The sequence below is a fragment of the Diabrotica virgifera genome, chromosome 1 (assembly GCF_917563875.1).
Source record: "Diabrotica virgifera virgifera chromosome 1, PGI_DIABVI_V3a".
Taxonomy (NCBI): Eukaryota; Metazoa; Arthropoda; class Insecta; order Coleoptera; family Chrysomelidae; genus Diabrotica; species Diabrotica virgifera.
In genome coordinates this window covers 131,264,279-131,291,090 of record NC_065443.1, presented here as the reverse complement: position 1 = coordinate 131,291,090, position 26,812 = coordinate 131,264,279, and the positions used below count along the sequence as shown (strand labels likewise).

Sequence of the window (26,812 nt, the reverse complement as noted above, 5' to 3'; positions counted from 1 at the left end):
TTATTGCGCGATACAAACGGTAATACCGAGTCTTGTGCTTGTGTAATAATCTCACCGTGCCAAACGTGCCATATACTTTCTCCGATGGGTAGATACGGTACCATTCTTAAGATCACACAGCCAATATGACCTACTTAAATTTACGGCTGTTTTTCAAGAATATGTACAACTTAAGCAATCGACGAAAGGTTATAAATATACGTAATTTCGTGAATTCTGAAAATTCTTGTTTTTCTTACTACGTTGTAACATACCTATCTAATTTAACAAACAGTGAATAGTTTTATACGAGGATAAAGATAACAAGTGCCGTTAATATAAAATGGAAAATAAAATTTCAGACGCATTTCAGGTCACAAAGGGCTTAAGACAAGGATGTTTTTGTCCCCAACTCTATTCAAAATCTATATTCAGGAAGTATTAAACAACTGGATTAGAAAATGCACAGGAATGGGAATAGCACTTGGAAACAAGTACATAACAAATCTTTTCTTCGCAGATGGTCAAGTGATTATAGCAAATGATGAGGAAGACACGGATTATATGATCCGAGAGTTAACAGAAGAACACAACTCTCGATTGGAGATAAAATATGAAAATAAAAAAATGCGAAGAATTTAAATAGTGACAGTCATAGCGCAGGAAGCAGAAAATAGGACATCCAGCAGAAAATACAACAGGGCCGAAATGTGGTACTTTGGTCTCTTAAAATTAATTTACAAACCAAAATGACAATTTACAAGTCGATTGTAGAAGCAATTTTGACGTACGGCTCTTAATGTTGGCAAATGACGATGAAAGAGAATAAAAAACTGGAAGTAGTAGAAATGGACTATCTAAGAAGAGCTTGTCGGATATCTAGACTTAATCACATCCTAAATAAAAAAATAAGAAGAAGAATATGAATGTTCACTCGTTCGTAATTTGTTCCGGTTATTAGAAGATTCCAGTTATTTCTTTGAGTTTTCAATAGTCACGTACATTTTGTTTTCTTGACATTCATTGTTAGACCTAGACCGTATTCTTTTCCATTATTCTGGTCACCAGTCCCTGAAGATCTTCAAACATTTTTGGTTATTAAGCTAATATGATAGTGTAATACGCATATCTAATGTTCTTCTTCTTTTATATAGTCAGTACTGCCTGTTTTTCTTCAACGGTGCCTTTCATTCTGCCCCTAAGTTGTCATTCCATCTTTTCCTTGGGCGTCCTATACTTCTTCTGCCTAACGGTGACTTGTCCCTGGTTATTCTTACTATCCTTGATATGCGTCTGATTTCCTCACTTGTTACCATATCCTGTAGTCCTTTTCCAGCAATTCTTCTTAAGATCTCTATTTCGTTGGTCTCCAGATGTCTTCGTGTTTTGCTTGTATATATGTATGTGGTCTTGTTTCGGCAGTGTAAGTCATAACTGGCCTAATAATTGACATATATTCAGGCCTTTGTTTCCAATCTTAGGTGTTTGTTTTTCCAAATTGTGTCGTTTAGGCATCCGGCCGTTCTACTGGCTTTAATTATTTGGTCTTTTACCTCTTCTTCGATATTGTTGTCGGCTGATAGATTAATTCCCAGGTATTTGAAAGTCATTACTTGTTGTATAATTTGATTGTCTAACTCCAATTTGCATCTTATAGGTTCTTTGGGTATTACTAAGCTTTTTGTTTTTTAGCCTGATATTTTCATATTCATTTCTTTTGCGTTAATGTTGAATTTGTGCTGTAATCTTTTTAGGTCGTCTTCGCACTCTGCTACTAACACGGTGTCATCGGCGTAACAGAGTATTTTTATTTCTCTATCGCCCATTTTGTACCCTCTTTTTTCTTCACTTGTTTTATTATTGCATCCAACATTATGTTAAACAGTAGAGGGCTTAGTGAATTTCCTTGCCTGATTCCTGTGTTTGTTTCTCTGGGTTCTGCTATTATTCCATTGACTTTCATTTCTATTTTATTTCTTACATATTATGTTTTCTATCAGTTTTATGATATCCAGTGGTAAATTTTTGTCATAATATAGTAGGTGTATCACATATTTTAATTGTTGTCATTGTTAATATCCAGTACCGGCGATAGGGTATAAGGCGCCCGCCTGCAAAACTAGCATAGGCGCCCTTCGGTTTCTTTTAAATTAGTATTTTGTATAGCACCAGCAGAAAAAAGCTCAATTTGGCGCCCGCCTGCAGTGCATCCCTTGCAGGCCCGTTATCGCCGGCCCTGTTAATATCTAATGTTGTTAGTGGGAACTCTATTCACCTTTATTCCACCTATTTCACACTCAAGGGATTTTTTAGAATCTCTTCAAAGTAGACATTAAAAAAAATTGACGACAATACGCATCCCTCGCAAAAGTTCGTTAGCACGTACTTTTGCTGGCTGTTTATAGTATAAATTCGATATGATCCTGAGGGCATTGTAGCCTATCTTCTTTGATTTCAGGACATTCATTAACTCTTCATGTCGTACTTGATCAAATGCTTTACTATACTGAATAAAAAACGCGTAGTTATCTTATTGACGTCCAGGATCCTTTGCATTAGTCCTCGAAAATTTCGGTTCTACCGGTAATGGAACTTCTTAAGGGCGCGTCCATAGTGCACGCTGACTTCCGAGTCAGACAGCCTACACATTAATCAGTAATCAGACAGTAATCTACACATTAACATAATTATTTATACAGGGTGTCCAAAAAATGTTTTTTTAATTAAATTAATTAACACAAAAAGAAGAATGTGTATAATTTATTTATTTTATTAAACGCTTTTATTTAGTTCAATCATTGGCGTAAAATCTTTAGACGTTAATTTGACTGCCTTTTCTTCAATGGGAATGAATGAAATTTTGCAGATATATGGATTCGCGGGAACAATACACGAATAGTCGATCAAATTTTTTTTTATGTTTATGAATTGTTTAAATAAAAAAAAAACGATTTTATTGGAAAATGCTTAAATTCTCTTGTTTTTTGCAATGTAGAAACTTGAAACTTTTACAGATTGTAGCTAATTATATGAACTATACATAATTTCACTTTTTACGTTATTTGTTTTCGTTATGCTTCATATATAAACAATAACGTTTCAAATTTATCCACTTTCTGTCCGATTTCTATCCAGTTTTCAGCGAAAAAAAGTTATGGCACCGCAGAGGGACGAATGCTGCCCTTAGTATTGTCGTGGGCTTCGACTGTCCATAAAACGCAAGGTTCGACTGTTGACTACGCTGCGCTGTCGTGAACTTGAGCCCGAAAGTGTTTGCGTAAGGACAGGCTTAAAAGCCTGCAAAGCTTACGTTTCATTGAGCCGAGTGCGATCATTAAGGTACGTATCCATACAAGGGTGGAACCCGCTCGGTGGAGCTGCTCAAATGGATATAGCATGCGCTCCCTTACATATAAACCGCAAACCGGTTGAAACGAAGAGTGTACGCGCCAAGCGGCGGTCACCGACGGCGACGTATCCACTAAGTGGAGCTGCTAAACCGAGCGAGGTTTATCCTTGTATGGATACGTACCTTTAGACGGCTTAGCGCATCGAAGAACTGCATTGCGAGAAATTAACAGCGTCTACACCGCGCAATTGTAAACTATTACAAGAGATGGAAATACTGCGAAAACTGTAATAGTCGTAAATAATGATTTTGATTTAAGAAATGTATGAATAAATTACAGAAAATGTACAATGTATGTATCAAAAGTTAGAATAAATGCAAAAAACGTATCTGTCATATACCTACATTCTTTTTTTAAACATGACGATATATTTTAATGTTTGAAAAGTGTAAGACTAAAAAGTAAAAAATAAAACAACATGAAAATTTTTTTAAGGAACGCTTTTATTTAGTTATGAGTCACTAAAAGTTAAAATATAAAAAAATCAACTAAAAAGAAAAAAATAAAAAAAATCAAACTTGACGGATTATTCGAAAAAAACAAGTTCATTAAAAAAATGAAAAAATCTAACACATTCGTCAAAGAAAAGCGTGGGGCGCGTCTTCATCGAGTAAACGGTTTTCGCCCCACGCTTTTCTTTAACGAATGTGTTAGATTTTTTCATTTTTTTAACGAACGTGTTTTTCGAATAATCCGTCGAGTTTGATTTTTTTTATTTTTTGCTTTTTAGTTGATTTTTTTATATTTTAACTTTTAGTCACTCATAACTAAATAAAAGCGTTTCTTAAACATTTTTTTACTGCTGTCAGAAAATAGAAATACAATGTTTATTTCATAAATAAACATTGATTTTTGCCCTAATTAAATGTTCAAACTGCCAATAGGCACGTGGGTGGCAGCTTGAACATTGAATTTAAGCGAAAAGTAATGTTTATTTGTCGAATAAGTAAACATTTTATTTTTGTTTTCTGACAGCAGTAAAATGTATTTTGAATTAAATAAATTTCGCACATTCTTCTTTTTGTGTCAATTAAAATAATTAATGTTTTTTGAACAATCTGTATAAATAATTATGTTAATCTTTAGGTTTAGAATACTGAATAGAGAATTGAATTACCTTTCAAATGAGCTAGCACACGACCCATTTTCTCATTTAAAAAAAATCACCGATTACGTCATCACCTATGACGTCACTAGTATGATATATAATATGCCAAATAATCATAAATTAAAATCAAAAATCGACTTCGGAAATTTCTAACAATGTTATTTATTTAGCTAATAATGAATTTATGCCTTACTTTATGGACGCACTGTATTACAAATAAACGTTTTTTAATAAGTTTATGTTTATCTTTTCTAAATTTGTGTTAATAATAGGTTTAAAGATGTATACTTGAAAGTTTTCATAATATTATTTATTTATGTAATTGCTTCAACTTATCATAAATTAAAAGACGTATTATAATAATTAAATCTTTGTGACAAATTTAGCACCTTTTGTGTAATCTGAGGTTCTCAAATTATTATGTCGCATTTATCATACCGCAAACAGATAGTTATCGTGTCCTATTAATTTTGCATGTTTTATCGGTACGAGTATTACATAATATTATTAAAAACTTTGTTTATTCCATTACAAGGTGTTTGGTAAAAAATGGGCCATAGCTTAACCTCAGATTCCTGAGCTTAAAATGGGTCGATTTAAGCTAACATCTTAGTACGAAAGTTGATAATAGCCGAAATAGAGGGTGTCAAAGTTAAACTTTTATTTTTTATTTATTTTTAAATATTTCCTAACAGGCATGGGATAATAACACGAAATTTGGTAAGCGAGGGTTTTTTGGGACAAGAAATCCAAATTCGCTACCAAAAATGATGTGTTACATAGAGGGCGCCACATAAGCCTTTCAGCGCTCATTTAATAGGTTCAATTTTTGTTATTACCCCTCTACATACTTTTTGAATCAAATATTTTATTCTCTTAATATTTTGACTTAAAAAACGTAGGTATACTACATTCATCTCGATAAGCTCAACCGATTTCGAGATAAACGTATTTTAAATCTGTGAGGCAACATAATTTGTCGCATAATATCATTGCAGTTACACCCTAAAAATAAGTTAAAACCATAAAAATTTCCAAAAATGCATCGCAAATTTCTTTAAATGGAATTTGCGATGTAATGACATAAATATGAGAACTGGCACAATTATTATGGTTTCAAGTTGATTTTTTGGGTGTAACTACAATGATATTATGCAAAAAATTATGTTGTATCGCAGATTTAAAATGCGTTTATCTCGAAAACAGTTGAGTTTAGCGAGATTAATGTAGTATACCTTTTTTAAGTCAGTATATTAAGAGAATAAAAGTTTTGATTAAAAAAGTATATAGAGTTGGGGATAAAAAAATCATCACTGGGTAATACATCATTTTTGGTGGCGAATTTAGATTTCCTATCCCAAAAAACCCCTGCTTACCAAATTTTGTGTTGTTATACCATGTCTACCAGGAAACATTCGAGATTAAATAAAATAAAAGTTTAACTTTGACACTGTATTTCGGTTGTTATCAACTTTCGTACTAAGGTAAGTCAGCTTAAATCGACCTATTTTAAGCTCAGGAATCTAAGGTTAAGCTATGGCCCATTCTTCACCAAACACCATGTATAACAATTTAGTCATTTAGTGCAGTCAGTGAGGGTATTTGGCTCCGAATTCCATCCTACTGCATCAATTTACTTGATATTTTCAGTGTAAGTAGGGAATAGCTCAAGAAATAAAGTCTACCGTATATCCTATTTCGCTTTTATCTTGAGGGTGGTTCCCATACCTCCTCCCCGAGGGTGGAAAACTATTTGGTCAAAACAACCACGGAAGTGGCTAGAGAACCAAATTCTAAGCAAAACTGTTCTATAATTTTTTTTGAAAACAACACTTTTTGAGTTATTCGTGGTTGAACATTTGAACACCTTTTCAGACGGTTTTTTTGCGAATACCTTAAAAATTATGCATCTAACGAAAAAAACTATATAAAACATCTTTGTAGCTTATGAAAAATCAAAGAGATTCATTTCTTTATAAATCTTCTAGTTGTAATACAAAAAGAGATATGGTAGATGGAAAAAAAATTTTTTGATGCATGCTCAAATCGGTGTTTTCGACTTAAAATAACAGAGAAATGGTCAATTTTAGGGGTATAATGCTATAAATACCTTTTGTAGTAATTGAAAAGACCTTTACAACGAGCACTATTAAATGTCGATTACATTCAAACTAAGCGAGATATAGTGCAAAAAAATTGATTACTAAATACTCTACTTACAATAAAAACCTGGTCTGACTCAAATTTACTCTCGTTTAACGTAGATAAAACAGTAGCATTGTCTTATAAAGGAGCTCTTCAACCCTTACCTCTTAATAACAGCCAGATCAGTACCGTTGATTCTGTAAAATTTCTTGGCATTTTTTTAGACAGCAACCTTAAATGGTCCCTCCATATCGATTTGTTACGGAAGAAACTCTCTTCAGCCTGCTATGCTATAAGATCTGTTTCGAATGAACTCAATTTAGCATCTTCCAAAATAACATATTTTTCTTTGTTCGAGTCACATCTTCGTTATGGTCTTCCTTTTTGGGGTTCTGGTACAGCTGCCCAATTCGATGTTATTTTCAAATTACAAAAAAGAGCTATAAGATATCTGTTTGGCCTCAGAAGAACAACACACTGCAGAAGTTACTTCAAAGATCACGGAATTTTAACCCTTCCATCTTTGTATATTTTAGAAACTGTTTGCTTAATTCGTAAACATCTACATGTCTTTCCACCAAGACCTAATCATCACTACTTCACGAGAAATTCTACGTTTGACGTCTATTTGCCGACCCCGTCCTCGGAGTTAGTAAAGAAATCGATATTATATTCCGCAAAAAAAATGTACAACCATCTCCCCCTACAACTAAAATCTGCACCATCTTTTCCCAAATTCCGTAAACTGACAAAAGCCTACCTGTCTGAAAGACCATATTATTCAGTAGAAGATTATTTTATTCAATAACTAAGAAATTACAGTACCCTTTGCACAAGTAGTATTTTTATTATTTTTTTATCTATATTTGGGTGTCATATGCAGCAGCTTAACTTTTTAACTTTTAAACCTTTTTTATTAATTATTAGGTAGACTATGAATTTGCAATTTATTTAAATTTTTGCAATTGATTATTTCTGTTTTAACTTCGATTTATTTATTTATTTTATTTAACTTATTGACGATTTATGTAATTTTAGTAAATTGGATTGTTACTGTTTTGTTTTTTTTACTATTTATAAGCTTTGTCGATAAAATTGTAAAATTTTTCATGGCAATAAAGCATATTTCTATTCCATTCTATTCTAAATGCGAAGTATATTTTAACCTCTCATCCACCAGATTTAAATGCAACGTCTTATTTCTACAATACCTAACAATAACACTATAATGTGTTATTTCTATGTTCAAAAAGTTGGGCGGGTTTAAAATGCATGGTTTTTGAAAAAAATAAAATTTTCTTAAACGAAAAGAGATACGAAAAAAAGATACAGTACAAAATGTAGGGTACTGTACAAATGTTTTTCAGCTATAATTTGGTTTTTTTTCATTACGGTATCTCTTTATCATTTTCGAGTTATATGGAGAAAAAGGAAGATTTTTAAGAAAATAGAAGGATGCTCTCTATAATTTGATCTTATTTTTTTTCAAAAACCATGCATTTTAAACCTCTCCAACTCCAACTTTTTGAACGTAGAAATAACACTATAATAAAAGGTATTGTAGACGTAAAACGTTGCATTTAAATCTGGTGGATGAGGGGTTAAATATACTTCGCATTTTATCTTAAAATAATTTTTGAATGTAATCGACATTTAATAGTGCTCGTTTTAAAGGTCTTTTTAAGCACAACAAACGATATTTGTAGGATTATACCCCTAAAATTGGCCATTTCTCTGTTATTTTAAGTTGAATACACCGATTTAAGCATGCACCAAAAAAAATCTTTTTTCATCTGTATCTCTTTCTGTATTATAACTAAAAGATTTATAAAGAAATTAATCTCTTTTTCGTAAGCTACAAAAATGTTTTATATCGTTTTTTTTCGATGGATGCATACTTTTAAAGGTATTCGCAAAAAACCGTACGAAAACGTGACATTTTTCAATGAAAATGGCAAATTTTCAACCACAAATAACTCAAAAAGTATTAAGTTTTCCAAAAAAATTATAAAACAGTTTTTGCTTAGAATTAGGTTCTCTAGCCACCTCCGTGATAAAAGCGGACGTCGATATAAGGTAGATTTTGAATTAGGAGATAAGTAAAGGCTATTCCCAAAATTTCATTAAAATACATGCAGAGGATATAATTCGGAGGTAATATCCTATTTTTGCTCTCATTGACTGGTGTAATTGGTTAGGCCCAGTTGAGATAGGCGAAATACCCTTACTCCCAAAATTCAATTTTTTACATTTAAAAAATAAAACTTTTTTTTTTTTTTTGTAAGCATTTATTAACAATCAGAATTACATATTCTATAAGCTAATTTGATAACAAGTACAATAACATATATCAATGTATTATTGTACACTAAAATGGCGTTATGAGGTACATCACCCAGCGGTTTCACCTCAGTTTCAGCGAAGATCTATGGGCCATAATCTTCGCAATCTTCTGTTGTTTAGTGGCTGCAGTAATGGTAATATTAATTGGTTGGGGTGGTCTTCCAATTTCTCGTGATGTCTGTTGGCTCTTTCTTGAATTACTGTGCTGACTAACGGGATGTTTAGGTCTGTATGAAGGGTTTGGTTGGAAATGTACCACGGGGCATTTGCGATGGTGCGTAGAATTTTTGATTGAGTTCTTTGGATAATTTTTGTGTTTGATTTGCTGGCACAACTCCATAGTTCTATACCGTACGTCCATATAGGTTTGATGACTGTTTTATAAATCAGCAGTTTGTTCTCAATTGAGAGTCGAGATTTTCTACCTATAAGCCAATTTATTTCTTTCACTCTTAACTCAATTTGTTTCTTCTTCTTTAAAATGTGTTGTTTCCAGTTTAATTTAGAATCAAGATGAAGCCCCAGGTATTTGACGATGTTCTGTTGTGGTATGTTGACTTGATTAAGGCTAATATTTGGGCATTGGTCTTTCCTTAGTGTGAAAGTTATATGTGTTGACTTAGTTTCGTTAGCTTTTATCTTCCATTTCTTTAACCACTGTCCAATTTGGTCTAGGTGTTCTTGAAGTTTTAATACTGCAGCTCTTGGATCCTCTTCAGTTGCAAATATTGCTGTGTCATCAGCGAAAGTTCCAATGGTGGTTTGTGGAGAGGTTGGTAAATCGGATGTGTACAGTACATAAAGAAGTGGACCCAATATACTACCTTGTGGGACTCCTGATTGAATTTTGTTACGGTTTGATAGTTCATCCTCCACTTTAGTTTCAAATTCTCTGTGATTTAGATATGATTTTAATAAGTCAAAGTATTTGTTGGGTAGGGATTTTTTGATTTTATAAAGTAATCCTGGGTGCCATACCTTATCAAATGCTTGGCTGATGTCCAGAAAGGCTGCTGTGCAATACTGTTTATTGTCCAAAGCTCTATTAATTACATTTGATATGCGATGGCATTGTTGCACTGTAGAATGACCTTGCCGGAATCCAAATTGGTGTTCTGGGATCCAGTTTTGGAATTCTAGGTCGCTCATAATTCTTTTAAGTAACAGCTTTTCAAGAAGTTTTGACATTATTGGCAGTAGACTTATTGGGCGGTATGATGAAACATCCGTTAAAGCTTTACCAGGTTTCGGTATCATAATTACTTGGGCAATTTTTAGTGATATAGGCCAATAATTAAGTCTTAAGATTGCATTTAATATGTACAATAATTTCATTATACCTTTTTTAGGAAGTTGTTTTAGCATTGTTGCTGTTATGAGATCAGTGCCTGGTGCCTTCTTTTCATTCAAATGATTAATTTCATCTTTGATCTCCTTCGGTGTAATTAAAGTTAGTCGCTCTCGTTGATTAATTGGTAAGGCTAGTTCCTGCTCTACTTCTTGTACTTGGTCATTGTCGTGTGGCTTGAAGACTCCAGTTAGATGTTCAGCAAATAAATCAGCTTTTTATTTGTTGCTTTTTGCCCATGGTCCTGGTGGTAATGAGTTTTTCCGAATTGGAGGTGAAGTATTTATTGGTTTATTTTTGTTTTTGATTGGTTTCCAGATAGAGTTATCTTGACGCGAAAGGTTTGATACATAGTTTTCAAATGAGTTGTTTCTCATCTGTTCTAGAGCTGTTTTTAAGTTTCTTGTTTTGTTATTATAAATTGTCCTGTCGTCTGGTCTGTGAGTTCTTTGCCAAATTGATCTGGCTTTTCGTTTTTCTGCTACTAGTCTTTTTATTTCAAGAGGAATGTTGGTTGAAAATTTTTTTTGTCCAGGTTGAGGGGTAGACTGTTTGGCAGCATTTTGAAGTAAGTTGATTAGATTATTAGTTTCTGTTTCTATTTGTTCGGGAGTTTGCAATCTCACTAGTAGATTTACTTCCTGTTCTATGATTAGCCGGTATGTGTCCCAGTTTGTTTTGAAGTTATGCAGTCGAGGTGTTGGTTTTTTGATTATCACCGTTGTGCTAATTGTGGCAATTATGGGACTATGATCTGATGATAAACAAAACTTGGTACTACATCTGTATATGATTGAGATATTCCGTTTGTAATAAAGAAATCCAATAGGTCTGGTGTTTTATTTGGATCGGTTGGCCAATATGTCGGTGATCCCGTCGATAGGAATGAGTAGCTTTTATCCTGGATAACTTTTGCTAGCTCTCTGCCTTTGGTGGTTGTTAGGCGTGAACCCCATAGCGTATGTTTACAGTTGTAATCACCACCTGCTATAAATTTTGGCCCTAGAGTTTCGAAAAAAGGTAGAAGATCTTCTTTTGTAAGTCTATGCCTGGGCGGACAATAAATTGCTGTGACAGTTATATCATATGGAAGAGTTTGTATTTTTATCGATGTTGCTTGAATGTGATTTGTTTCGTATTTTAGCATTTCATAATGTTTTATAGTTTCTCTTATCAATATGGCTGAACCTCCGTGGGCTGTACCATCTGGGTGATTTGTGTAATATAATTTATACTTAGGTATCTTGAAGTAGGTTCTGTCTGTAAAATGGGTTTCACTTACTAGTAGTATGTCAATGAAATTTTGTTCCAGAAATAGTTTTATATCTTCTTTATGATTAGGAAGACCATTGGCATTCCATTGGGCAATTCTTATGAACTTTGACATTGTTAGTTTACTTTATTTACTAGCATGGAAATCATGTTGAGCACCATACTGTTTTGTTGCATTAGCTGGTTAAATAAATTTTTAAACTCTTCTAGAAATTTGGTAAGTATACTCGCTGTATCTTCGTTATTGTTCTGATTATTTGCTGCAGCTTGAGCGTAACTTTCATACTGATTCTGAATCCTGGGTTGTGTATATATTCTGGGTTGTGTATGTATTTGATTTATTGCTGGATTTAATACGTTTCCTCTGTTATGATACCTGTTATTAATATTATAAATTTTTTGGTAATGTTCACATCCTTTATAATTTGCGGGGTGATCCCCACCACATAATGCACATTTTGCTGGAGTTTCTCTAGTCTTCTTACAAGTTGTGGTATTGTGGGCTCCTCCGCATTTGACGCATACAAATGGTTTATTGCAATATGACTTGGAGTGACCGTACGATTGGCATCTCATGCATTGTATTATGCGATTTTTGGTTGTTCGGGGAGGTTCAATTTCAATAACTCTATTCTGTAGCCCCCTTAAGTTATAAATATCTTTGTTATTTGCTGCCGGTTCGAGATCCACGAAGAACAAATTAAGTGGCTCTTTAGTAATTCTGTGTTGTGCATTTATTATATTTCGAACTTTATGACCCAGTTTTAGGAGTTCGTTTTTTATATCCTCGGTGTTAGTAGAGTGGTGAAGGTATTTTATTACAACTCTATAGGCTCGATCCTGTTTTAACTGATATGTATGGTGATAAATGTTATGTTCATTAAAATATCTAACCATTTTTCTATATGTATCTGGCGTGCCACAACTTAATTTTACGACATTGTTAGTTAAACTTTTTGTATGATATTCTTCCCTTTCTGCTACATCCTTAATTTTTTGTACCATTTTTTGATAGTCTTGTACACCGTGTATGAAAATTGGTGGAGGGTTTGCTGTGTTGTTCTCCTTGGGAGGGATTACTTCATTTTCTAGCGCTTCAAATTTATTTTCTGTTACAATAATATTTGTACTGTTTTACCAAACCCTCCAAGATCTATAAGAGACTATCGTCACGCTAACTGGACTGAATTCCAAAACTTCATCACACAAAATCTCCCAATGTTAGGCGAACTCGATACTAACGATAGTATCGACACAAGTGCAACCGATATCGAGAACCTCATCACTGAGGCGATCACGCACGCAATTCCACTCAAACAAATAACTTATACATCACCGGCACTTCCACAATACATCATTGCCAAAATTCAACAAAAACGACGTCTTCTACGTCAATACAAGGCCAACAGAAACCCACTAATCAAAACAGAGTACAACCGGATCTGTGCCAGGATAAAGAGGGAGATATCTGTCCTAACGGCTCGCCGATGGGAAGATGCTACCTCAAAACTGGACTACAGAGACGGAGGTAAATTCTGGCAAAAATTCAAAGTCCTAACAAAACAAAAATTATCTCAACCATCTCATCTGTTGGTCAACAATCACATAGTCAATTCCCCAGAAGGGAAAGCCGAAGCATTCAGAAATTCGCTTCAAAACAATTTTCAAACGCCAGATAACCCGAACTTTGATCGCATATTTAAATTCAACACAGAATACATAGTAAATGTTACTCTCAACCACTACATTCCAGTCTATGATCCTATCATGGACCCCCTCACCGACAGGGAAACGGAGAGCTTTTGCCAAATCGGCAAAAACAGCGCTCCCGGACCTGATGGCATCAACCGAAGGTGCCTCAAAAAACTTCCAGAGAGTATCATTCCTCTTCTAACTAAAATATTCAATGCATGTCTCAAAAACAGCCACTTTCCTACTCCTTGGAAAGTGGCCAACACCATCATGCTTTTGAAAAAAGGCAAACCCCCAACCGACGTGGAATCCTATAGACCAATCTCACTAATCAATACTCTGGGTAAAGTCCTTGAGCTAATCCTAAAAGAGAGGCTCAATGACTTTCTCGAAAATCACAATATCATTCCAAAATTCCAATATGGATTCCAGTCAGGTAAATCTACAAAACATGCATTAATAGATTTCACTACCAAAGTTACTCAAACCATCAACGATGGTTCATTCGCCATAGCCACATTTCTGGATGTGCAGAAGGCTTTCGACCAGGTCTGGCACGACGGGCTTGTTCGGAAACTTCTGGACATCGGGCTACCATTGCAATTTACCAAAATTGTACACTCCTACCTCCATAACCGTACTGTCAGAGTTAAAATAGGCGATCAAAAGTCCACCCCCTTCACTCCACAAGCTGGAGTTCCCCAGGGTTCAGTCCTAGCGCCGCTGTTGTACATCATCTACAACAGCGACATCACTAACCAAAATATCCCAGGTACTCGGCTGTTTCTCTATGCAGACGACACGACTCTGCTCTCAACTACCTCTCGATACAACCCAAGACTCCTCTTCAGAAGAGCCCAGGCTCTGTTGGACGGCGTCGGCGAATGGTGTTGTAAGTGGAGAGTCACGCTCAACGCGAACAAAACAACAACAATTGTGTTTCGCGCCCCTTCTGTGTCAAATAGAATCATTCGCAATGAAGACGACCAATATCCTCTGAGTCTGTTGGGAGAAAGGCTTGTTGTTAGCCCGACTGTGAACTACTTGGGAGTACTGTTTACCAGGACTCTCAACTGGGACGCAGATCTAAAGGCAACTTTAGATAGGGTAAGGAACAGGGCCAGACTTCTCAACGCTCTCTCGGGAAAAATTGGCAAGACACACAAGAAGACTCTCATTCACACTTACAAGACCTTTATTCGACCCGTCATGGAGTACAAATCATGTATCTACTCTCTTTGCTCAAGACAAAAACAAGAGAGGTTGTTGAGGACAGAGCGCAGAGTCTTGCGTAGATGTAACTATGAGCACTGGCGATATCCCTCAAACGAAATCCATAACATCTCGAACATCCCCAAAATCACCGAGAGAATAAACTCTCTGAACAGGAACTTCACAATCAAAGTAATCAACGGCCCCCCTTCCGACACACAAGAATCTCTCAAATGTTCCTGTTCATCTTCCGGCCACGTACTCTACCGAAAGCCCAAACGCAAAAAGATTCACGCACCGTCCGCTCTAATGCAAACATGCATTGACGAACTCCCGGTAGAGTACGAAAACATCCTTGAGGCTACCCCGTTAGCCTACCGTACCCACCTCTAACATTTCCTCTTCCTTACCCCGAACAGGGAGAAGTTGGTTTTTTGCGGTTTCCCAACTTCATTGCACAATTATACCTGTTCGTCCCAAGAAAATAGCCGCAACTATTTTCTCCACTCGAACGCACACTGTCCACGCTGAACTCAAAGCCACCTCCTGACCGCCGACGAGGGACGCAGGTTCGCCTGTCGTTGTACAATGGTTTCTAGGGAGATTGGTCGAAAGCAAAGCACGGACAGTACACGTAAATGTCTATGGAACCAACAACAATCCATCAAACTTTCTTCTCTGTTGATTCTTAGCCTTCTGGACACCACCGTCCGGCATAACCAAGGATCCAAGAACACCAGGACACGGCGCTTGCCCCAGTGTGTTTTTCGGACTGTTTGCTTTTGCTGCCAACTCTAAACATTCACCACAAACCCTGAAGAGGACAAAATCCTAAACGGGGAAGCACATTGAACGCATTTCTTCTGATCATTATCCAGACAAGCAAATCAAACAATGTAGTAGTCTGTTGTTTTTCTGATTTTTCTTCTTTTTGAGCTTCTAATTTCTTGCCAATCGTTGCTGCTAGCTGGTTCGTTGTTTTCTTCCTCTTCTTCACTGGTGGATGGCAATCGTTGTAATTGATAATTTGAAGCAGAACTATGATACGTGATCGGCACTAATGGAATTTGTGTCTGTGGTAGTGGAGGGTACAAGTTAGGTGGCATTGGTTTAGTTGGTGCTGGTTGCGACATCGATATTAGATATGGCGTGGTTTGTACATTCATGGCTAGTTGCCCTTGTGTGTTGACTTGTTGATACATTTGTGGGTTGGTTATTGAATTATTACTAAACTCTGTATTTATCCCGGATGGAAACATATTTTGAAAAATATATTTATCATCATTTGCGTACCTGTGTATTAGTTTTCCTGAACTGGGCTTGTCACAGTCCCGAACAGGGTGTTTTTTTGCTGTACTAAATTACTTCGATATGTCGATACAAGAATGGACTGAACAAATTTAATCTACGTTAAATAATCTGTGGTTAAATCACAAAATTCGAAGAGAAACTTTTAATTATGTATTTAAACTTTGACAGTTATTTTGACAATAAAAAATAAAACTTAGCGCAATAAATTTTAACCCACCATCCCCTTTCCCTCCCCCCACCATCGAAAACGTCATTATTCGTTTTTTTTTTAGGTGGAAGCGACACTGTTATTTTGACAAATGTATAGGTAATAATAATGTCGGTGTTTTTGAGTCATAAGATGGCATTTATTACGCAAATGAACTTTTAATCGCTATTAACAAAAAACATAATGTTATTTATTGAAATGCATTCAAAATTTAAAAACAAATTCGGGTTCTAAAAAGAACCGGTTTAACAATAAAAAACTGAAAACGTTTGTTTTCTATACTTCCACAAAATTTATTATATCTAAGTGACTACAGCTGTTTCGGCGGAGTGCCTTTCTCAAGTAATAAAGTTTACAATGTGTTTGCCTTTTTAATCTTCAACTGAAGAGGTTGAGGAGTGGGGAGCTGTTTGTCTCGAGTTGGTCATTCAGAATTATATCTGTATTTTTCAGTTTATTAATTTCCATAGATTCTAAAAAAGATAGCTTAAGGCCTTTATTTTGAATATGTAGAATTTTAAACTCTTCATTGAAAGAATGATTATGATCTAGAAGGTGAAGTGCGTATGTAGAAGTGTCTGTTTTTCTATTGTTGAATGCCCTTTTGTGTTCTGCTATCCGTTTGTCAAAAGTTCTGCCAGTTTGACCGATGTACGTTTTCGGACAGTCACCACAAGTTAGTTTGTACACACCACTCTGTAGTTGCTTTCTCTTTCGGCTTTTATTGTTCTTAATATATTTGCTTAAGTTGTTGTTAGTTCTGAAAGCTGGTGTTATTCCTTTCTTTTTTATGTATCTGGCTATTGTTGTTGTTATCTTGCCAGTATATGTGAGAGAGCAGAAGGTACTGGGTTCTTTCTGTGGTGGTGGATACACTAATTTCAGGGCTTTCTTATGGAGTTTTTGGTTTAAAATTTTGTTAACTGTTTGTTCGTTATAGCCGTTGTTTACTGCTATTTGTTTAATGATGTTTAGTTCTATTTCGAAGTTATTTTTTGTCATGGGAATTTCTGTCAGTCTATGTATCATGCTATGGTAGGCTGCTAATTTGTGTTGTGTAGGATGGGATGATGAATTGTGTATAGTTGTGTCAGTATGGGTAGGTTTATGATATATGGAGAACTCATGTTTGTTGTGTAGTCTGGAAATCGTTACATCTAGAAAGTTTATAGAGTTATTCTGTTCTGTTTCTACTGTAAACTCAATATTATTATGAAGTGAATTAATATATGATAGAAATTGGTCAAGTTGTCTGTTAGTTCCTGTAAAGCATACTAGTATATCATCCACGTATCTCCACCAATATAAGAACTGTTTAAATACGGGATGTTTAGAAATTGTTGTTTCAAGTTGGTTCATAAATATATCTGATAGCAATGGGCTTAGAGGATTACCCATAATAAGTCCTGCACTGTTGTTTGTGTATATTTGATTATTGAATTCAAAATAGTCTTGATTTATGCAAATTTCAAGAAGGTGTAAAATTTCAGATGCAATGATCGGATTTGTACTATTATGGTCTAAAAGATTCTTAACTAAAACAAAAGTTTCTGTAGGAGGAACACTAGGAAAAAGATTTTTTACGTCAAATGAAATTAGTCTGGAGTTTTTGGGCAATTGAAAATGTTGTATTTTATTAACTAGTTCTAGTGTATTTTTTACGGTGAATTTAGGTGAAAATTTAGTGTATTCTGTAATAATATCTGACAGTTTTTTTGAAATTTTATATGACGGAGCTGTATAAAAAGAAACTACAGGTCTTATTGGGTGGTCAGGTTTGTGTAGTTTAATAAAAGAGTATAATTTAGGAGGTTGTGGGTTCATGATGGATAATGAAAAAGTTAGGTAATTTTTCAATTAACCATGTTCTTCATCAATACAGGGTGTTTCTAAATAAGTGCGACAAAATTCAAGGGGTAATTCTACATGAAAAAATAATGACCGTTTGATTTATAAACATGTCTCAAAGTCAAAATGCTTCGATTCCGTGATAACGGATGTTGAATTTTTTCTTACAAACTGACGATTTATTTATTGTTCTAAAACCGATTGAGATATGCAAATAAAATTTGGTAGGTTTTAAGAGGTAGTTATTTCACATTTTCTGACATACAACTATAAATTTTATATTCGCCATTGGCGTGCATACAGGTAATGGTGAATATAAAATATATAATGGTATGTCAAAAATGTGAAATAACTACCTCTTAAAACCTACTAAATTTCATTTGCATATCTCAACCGATTTTAGAGCAAAAAATAAATCATCAGTGTGCAAGAAAAAATTCAACATCCGTTATCACGGAATCGAAGCATTTTGACTTTGAGACATGTTTATAAATCAAACGGTCATTATTTTTTCATGTAGAATTACCCCTTGAATTTTGTCGCACTTATTTAGAAATACCCTGTATTGATGAAGAACATGGTTAATTGAAAAATTACCTAACTTTTTCATTATCCATCATAAGTGAATGAGTCAAAAAGCAGAATGTTAAGAAAGGCTAAGGCTACAATTGAGTTTTAATTTCAATATTTTTTAAATGCTGGAATTTTCCACAGGGTGTTACGAACTATCAGGAAAAAACATAGTATTATTGTTACATCCGCTATACAATGACATTTACCTGTTCAGCAACACAATTACTAAATCCATATTCTTAGAGAATAAGGCTATAACATATTAAAAAAATCACTAAAATCGAACAACAGGTTTAGGAGATTCGAGACATCAAAAATGACCCATTTTTAAGGTGTCCCGATGTTTTTGGCCAGGAGTGTATATGACTAGATTTTCCTTTCCGAATGTTTCTTTGTTTACTCGCAAATGTGAATTCTTTTAGATCATTTCATCATTTTATTGCGATAATTCTTATATAATTTTAACAGCCAGCTGATAAACTACAAAATGCAGTTACTAATGAACTGCTACATAATAATTAGTCAGCCAGACAGATGCAAGAATTGTTATTTGCAAAACACACTTTCTCTCATGTCTACGGAACGCTATGCTTGCATATAGACATATCATAATATAATTGTTTTATATCATATTTCTCGAGAATTGTTAAATAATGCAGTTAAATAAATACCAGGTGTTAGATAATCGCGGCCTAATTAACATGTTTTCATAAGATATATGAGGTATTCGTTTAATTTATAGCTGGAAGCAGCTTTCTTCAGGGTCACGGTTCTAAGATAATCTAGAATAAGAAGCATTATAATATTATCTATTATCATTAACCTTAGTATAATAAAAAACTCTAACATGAAGTAAAAACCACTTCTATGTAATTGGTATATTTATTAAAATTTAAAAATCCCAATGGATTGAATAAAATTTGTCTAGTTCAGAACGTTTTCAGACCTATTGGTCCATCATCAGTGAATTAGAATACTTGCTAAATAGCCCCAGAACCAAACAATGGTTGAATTTATAATTCGATTTACATTATGTCAAATTAATATTGAACAGGCTAAAAGCCGATGTTAAAAGATATAACCTCCGGGAACATGGTGAAACCCTACCAGGAAACTTAAACAACCATCTTAGGCCAACGTTGACTACCAAGTGGACTTGAAATCCCCCAACAATGGAAGAAAAGTATAATCTGCCCTATTCATAAAAAAGGAGGCAAACTGTTGTGTCAGAATTATAGAGGCATCTCTTTACTTTGTTCGGGATAAAAAATATTCACAAACATCCTTAATCGAAGACTTCAACCTCTCACGGAAAAAATCATAGGGGAATATCAAGCAGGGTTTAGGCGAAATAGATCTACCATTGACCAACTATTTACAGTTAAACAAATACTAGCCAAAGTACGGGAATGTGACATGGACGTTTACAATCTCTTTGTAGATTTTAAACATGCCTATGATTCAATAGATAGAACAATTCTACCTAATATCATTGTTTATTTAAACAATTAATTATTGGTCTAGTTATACAATGCTAATATATTGGAAGCATTTGGCACACCATCAAAATTAATACGACTAGTGCAAATGACAATGACAGAAACGGAAGCACAGGTAAGTATTCAAGGACAGATCACTGATGCGTTTGCGATAACGCAAGGACTGAAACAAGGCGACGGACTGGCTCCAACGCTTTTTAATCTTGTTCTTGAATATGTAATTAGACGGTTGACGGTGAGCGGAAATAACATACTTACAAACAAATCTACCCAATTAGCAGCATACGCAGATGATATAAACATAATGAACAGAACAATGAATGCAGCGGAAGAAACCTACGTTGAGTTGAAACAGAGTGCAGAAGCAGTAGGGCTAGCAATAAATACAAATAAAACAAAACTATTCATACAAACCAGATCAAATAGACCCACTTTATTGACGATATAGAACATGTGAATAGATTCACGTACCTAGGAATGGATCTGGTCGCAAGCAATGAAGAAGAACCGGAAATAAATAGAAGGCTTGTGCTGTCAAATAAAGCCTATTTCGCGATGGGCCACATATTCAAATCGCGAGACGTACACCGGAAAACAAAACTCCTGGTCTATAAAACAATAATCAGGCCATAGTAAGTTATGGCTGTGAAACATGGGTGGTGACACACAAATCTGCCAATGCAGATTAGATGTGTTTGAAAGAAAAATATTACGTATTAGGATACTGGGCCCAATAAGTGAAAATAACAACTGGCGAATTAGGTATAATAGAGAAATATACGAGCAATATAGCGAACCAACTCTAGCACAATACACTAAACTGACCCGTGTTGAGCTGCCCCCCCCCCACTTGCAAAAATCAAAAAACAAATAGCCCTGATTTATGAGCTATTTATGAGCTCTCATATTCCGCAAAATAAAAATTTTGAGCTCGTTCCACTGAGCAGGAATTTTATACTTTAGTGGGAGGGGGGGCTGAGTCAGCCCCCCCACTACTTAAAAATAGGAATATGAAATCGGTTTTTGCGGCAGAATTACGAGCTGTTTATGAGCTCTTGAAATTATATAGTTTAGATTTTTGAGCTCATCCCCTTCATCACCAAACAACCCTTTAATTGATTTAACTTAAGAGAAAAATGCTGAGAAAACTTAAAATATATCGTATTGCGGATATAATTCCTATAGCTTATATACTCTAAGAATAAACTATTAAACCACGTGCATTTTGATTATTGAGCTACAACCCCTTCGCAAGAAAACCACCCTATCTTCCCGGCTTAAGATAAAGTTGTACTTAAAATGCATTAAACTAATTATTTGGCGACTACATATCATTGAATAATTTATAAGCTTCCAAATTACGCGCATTTAGATCAGTAAATTGCAATTTATTTTGTATAGTGCAGTCACTGAAGGTAAAAATCAACGATTACCTTCAATTTCGGTGAACCTTCATCGATTTTCACGAAAATTGGTCAGTGGTTAGAGGATACGTCAAGAAACAAAGGTGACATGGTACCACCTTGCGCCTGTACCCTGAGGGTGGATACCGCCCCTTCTCGGGGGTGAAAATTGTTTTATTAAAAATAACTGCACAAATCAATAAAAGAACAAATTAAAAGCAAAATTTATTATATAAAGTTAATAAAATAAGTCAATACTTTTTAAGTTATTAAAGATAAAAGATTTGAACTATTCGTGAAAAAAATGCATGTTATGAAGCGGTTTTTTGTAAATCACTGAGTGTTTACAAAAAACTTAATAGTAGTTTAATTCGTATAGCTTATATTCTAAGAATAAACTCTTAAATCACGCGCCTTTCGATTATAGAGCTACAACCCCTTCGTAAGAAAACCATCCCATATTCCCGGCTTAAGAGAGAGTTGTACTTAAAATAATTTAAATTAATTATTTGGCGACTACATATCGTTTAATAATTTATGAGCTTGCAAAATATACGCATCTCAATTATTGAATTGCCATTTTCTTTCTATAGTGCAGTCACTGAAGGTAAAAATCAACTATGACCTTCGATTTCGGTAAATCTCCATTCATTTTCACGAAAATTGGTGAGCGGATTTTGATGCTATCAACTTTTGTGGAGCTCATTTTTGATAGGTATTTCTAAGTACTTTGACAGTATTTAGTACCTAAGTGTTATAAAATGCATCTCTTTCCCGTTATTTCAGCTTGAATCCTTAGATTTGAATAGTCGCAGAAACAATATACATTTAATTACCAATAACTTACTTTAAATTAACACTAAAGGGTTTTTCAAGTAAGCAATTTATTATATTTCTTATTAGCTTCAATTTTAGTGATGAACACTTTTTTGTAAAAACTTACAGTTTTTGAGTTATTTATAAAAAATCGCTTTAAAGCATGCATATTCTTTCACAAAAATTAAAATATTTGATCTTTAATAACTCAAAAAGTATTGATTTATTTTAATAACATTATATAACAAATTTTGCTTACAATTTGTCCCTCTCTAAATTTGTGGGGTTATTTTTAATAAAGTAATTTTCACCCCCGAGAAGGGGTGACATATACCCCAGGTTAAAACCCCAAGTTGTTATTGTTAATTCGTGGAAATGAATAGAGATTTACCGAAATCGAAGGTCATAGTTGATTTTTACCTTCAGTGACTGCACTATAGAAAGAAAATGGCAATTCAATAATTGAGATGCGTATGTTTTGCAAGCTCATAAATTATTAAACGATATGTAGTCGCCAAATAATTAATTTAAATTATTTTAAGTACAACTCTCTCTCAAGCCGGGAATATGGGATGGTTTTCTTACGAAGGGGTTGTAGCTCTATAATCGAAAGGCGCGTGATTTAAGAGTTTATTCTTAGAATATAAGCTATACGAATTAAACTACTATTAACTTTTTTGTAAAAACTTACAATTTTTCAGTGATTTACGAAAAACCGCTTCATAACATGCATTTTTTCACGAATAATTAAAATCTTTGATCTTTAGTAACTTAAAAAGTATTGACTTATTGTTATTCTGAAGCGATTTCCTTGTGGCATTTTTATAATTAAGTATTTTCTATTTTGACAATTTATTTTAATTCAATGATTTATTTTAATAGTATTTTATATTTTGACAACGAAACCCGATTTGGGCTTCGAAACGTTAATAAATTCATTTTTTAGTAAAATTGTGGCTTATTTCCCATAGAAAATACTTAATTATTGACTTATTTTATTAACTTTATATATTAAATTTTGCTTTTAATTTGTTCCTTTATTGATTTGTGCAGTTATTTTTAATAAAACAATTTTCACCCCGAGAAGGGGCGGTATCCACCCTCAGGGTAAAGGCGCAAAGTGGTACCATGTCACCTTTGTTTCTTGACGTATCCTCTAACCACTGACCAATTTTCGTGAAAATCGATGAAGGTTCACCGAAATTGAAGGTAATCGTTGATTTTTACCTTCAGTGACTGCACTATACAAAATAAATTGCAATTTACTGATCTAAATGCGCGTAATTTGGAAGCTTATAAATTATTCAATGATATGTAGTCGCCAAATAATTAGTTTAATGCATTTTAAGTACAACTTTCTCTTAAGCCGGGAAGATAGGGTGGTTTTCTTGCGAAGGGGTTGTAGCTCAATAATCGAAATGCACGTGGTTTAATAGTTTATTCTTAGAGTATATAAGCTATAGGAATTATATCCGCAATACGATATATTTTAAGTTTTCTCAGCATTTTTCTATTAGGTTAAATCAATTAAAGGGTTGTTTGGGGGTGAAGGGGATGAGCTCAAAAATCTAAACTATATAATTTCAAGAGCTCATAAATAGCTCGTAATTTTGCCGCAAAAACCGATTCAATATTCCTATTTTTAAGTAGTGGGGGGGCTGACTCAGCCCCCCCACCCCACCAAAGTATCAAATTCTTGCTCAGTGGAACGAGCTCAAAATTTTTAGTTTGCGGAATATGAGAGCTCATAAATAGCTCATAAATCAGGGCTATTTGTTTTTTGATTTTTGCAAGTTGGGGGGGGGGGGGGGGGGCAGCTCAACACGGGTACTAAACTGCAGAGATTACGGTGGGCAGGGCACGTGGTCCGCTGCATGAGAATAGAATCCCCAGAAAATTGCTAAATGCAAGAAAATGCTTGAAAATAATATATTATGTTTTATATAAAAATGTACATTTCTATATTGAAGAAATAATAAAGACGATATTATTATTATTATTATTAAGAATGCAGGGAAAAAGACCTGTTGGAAGACCTAAAAAGAGATGGGAAGACGAAGTCGATGAGGATGCCAGGAACTTCCTTTGAACGCGTCCATGGAAAAGAACAGCGGTAAATCGAAATGATTGGAGAAGCTTGTTGAAGGAAGCCAAGGCTCGATTTGGGCTGTAGTGCCATTGGATGGATGGAATACTAAAATGAAAGATGGAGAGAAAAAAGAGAGGACTAGGTAGGAAGACACTATCGTGGCTAAGAAACATCCAAGAACCGACGGAGCTAAATAATTTTGAACATCTGAAAAGAGAGAACACCAGGGAGGAGAGGGCACTTTAAGAAGAAGACGAATCGTTGTAAACAAACTTATGAGGGCCAGACTATTGCCAACGTCCAACTCAGATATGGCACGGGAATAAGAATATAATTTACAGTTAACTGAATTAAATTACAAGTCAAATTAAACCGAATCAAAGTGTTTAGATTATGCAGTCTAATAGGGAACTTGCATAAAATTTTAAATTCGAAAAAAATGTTATAAATCACAACAGAACATAATTTAGAACCTGTATCAAAGATAAAAAAGTTTTGTTTGTCTTTCGTTTGGCCCCTAAAGACGACTAAAAATTCAACTTATACCAGCCACCCCAAAACGCGTCGTGACGTCACAGGGTTGTACGTTTACATTCTACACCAATTACAGTGAGCACGTAAAGGTTGGAATAAATTCATTTTCTCGAGAATGGACGACTTTGCAAAAAAATCCCGAAACAGGTCAATTTTTATTTTTAAATTACGACTTTTTGGCATATATATCATACTAGTGACGTCACCCATCTGGGCGTGATGACGTCATCGATGACTTTTTTAAATGAAAATAGGGGTCCTGTGATAGCTCATTTGAAAGGTAATTCAATTATCTATTCAGTAATATAAGCATTGACATAATTATTTATACAGGGTGTCCAGAAAAAAAAATTTTGAATTAAATTTATTGACATAAAAAGAAGAAAGTATGTAATTTATTTAATTCAAAATACATTTTACTGCTCTCAGAAAACAGAAAAAATGTTTATTTGAAAAATAATCATTGCTTTTCGCTTAAATTAAATGTTCAAACTGTCAAGAGGCAGGTGGATGGATGCTTTAATATTGAATTTAAGCAAAAAACAATATTTATTTATCAAATAAACATTTTTTCCTGTTTTCTGATAGCAGTAAAATGTATTTTGAATTAAATAAATTACACACATTCTTCTTTTTATATAAATAAATTTAATTAAAAAAAAATTTTTTGGACACCCTGTATAAATAATTATATTAATGTTTATACTGCTAAATAGAGAATTGAATTACCTTTCAAATGAGCTATCACTCAACCCCTATTCTCATTTAAAAAAATCATCGATGACGTCATTACGCCCAGACGGGTGACGTCACTAGTATGATATATATGCCAAAAAGTCGTAATTTAAAAATAAAAATTGACCTCGTTCGGAATTTTTTTCCAAAGTTGTTCATTCTCGAGAAAATGAATTTATTCCAACCTTTACGTGCTCACTGTATAATTTTAAATTAGACATTATAAACGTTAGTAAAAAATACAGTTATGTGACGTTAAAAGTGTTTTTGATCGTTTGAACTATTTATAGAAAATTTGCACTTTTACAAAATGGTTTTATTTTCAATAGTAAACCTTCTTTACTTTTCTTCAAGAACTGTATCACACTCCAATCTCAACAAACTGGTATATATTATTACAACGACATACGATAAATGTCATTAGAATATAAATATTTTTCCTTTATTCTCCGACGACGAGCTGGCCAAATACCCAAGTAGGTGGAGGCCAATAAACTAAAGAAGGAGAAGAAGAATATACCTAAATATAACGCTGTGTCTAGGTACACGCTAACGTGTACGGAAATTAAAAAATTAGAGTGTCAGAGTGTTGGAACTTGTTTAATCGCGTTGTGTTTACACTTTAATTTTAATATTGATTAGTGAAGAAATTTCTTATTTTTTATTTGTTTAGGTTTGTTTTTAAATTAACTATGCAGTGTGTACAATTATTTAGTTGTTTTAATGAGTTTAACAACATTTTAAAACAGTATGAAAAAGTTAAGAGACTATAAATTAATATATATTTTTTTAGTTATAAGTAAAATAGTATTACCGTCCAAAATTAAAATAAAAGGAAGACCTAAAGCTTTCACAATAGTAATTAACTTATTCTGAAGCTATTTCCTTGTGGCATTTTTGTAATAAACTATTCTAAATGGGAACTAAGCCACAATTTAACTAAAAAATCATTTTATTAACGTTTCGACGTCCAAATCGGATGTCGTTGTCAAAATACAAAATATTATTAAATTAAACAAAAATGTTGTTTCTTAGTAAACAATTTTTCTAATAATTTATTTAACCTGACTAATTTTTGTATTTTGACAATGAAATCCGATTTAGACGTCGAAACGTTAGTAAAATCATTTTTTAGTTAAATTGTGGCTTATTTCCCATTTAGAATAGTTGATTATAATAATTAACTTACGTATAAAAATTATTTTAACAATATTTTGTACGTGTTATGTCAACTAAATACATATATTTATTTTGCTAACCTAAATATATACTTTTATATTTGTACAT

At 33.9% G+C, this 26,812-nt stretch overlaps 1 protein-coding gene across 4 annotated transcripts in view; it reads right to left on the bottom strand.

The window, feature by feature from the left end:
- Positions 1–26,812, bottom strand: part of LOC114326436 (retinaldehyde-binding protein 1) — a 93,809-nt gene that overhangs the window by 54,389 nt on the left and 12,608 nt on the right. The gene's annotated exons all lie outside the window — the stretch shown is intronic.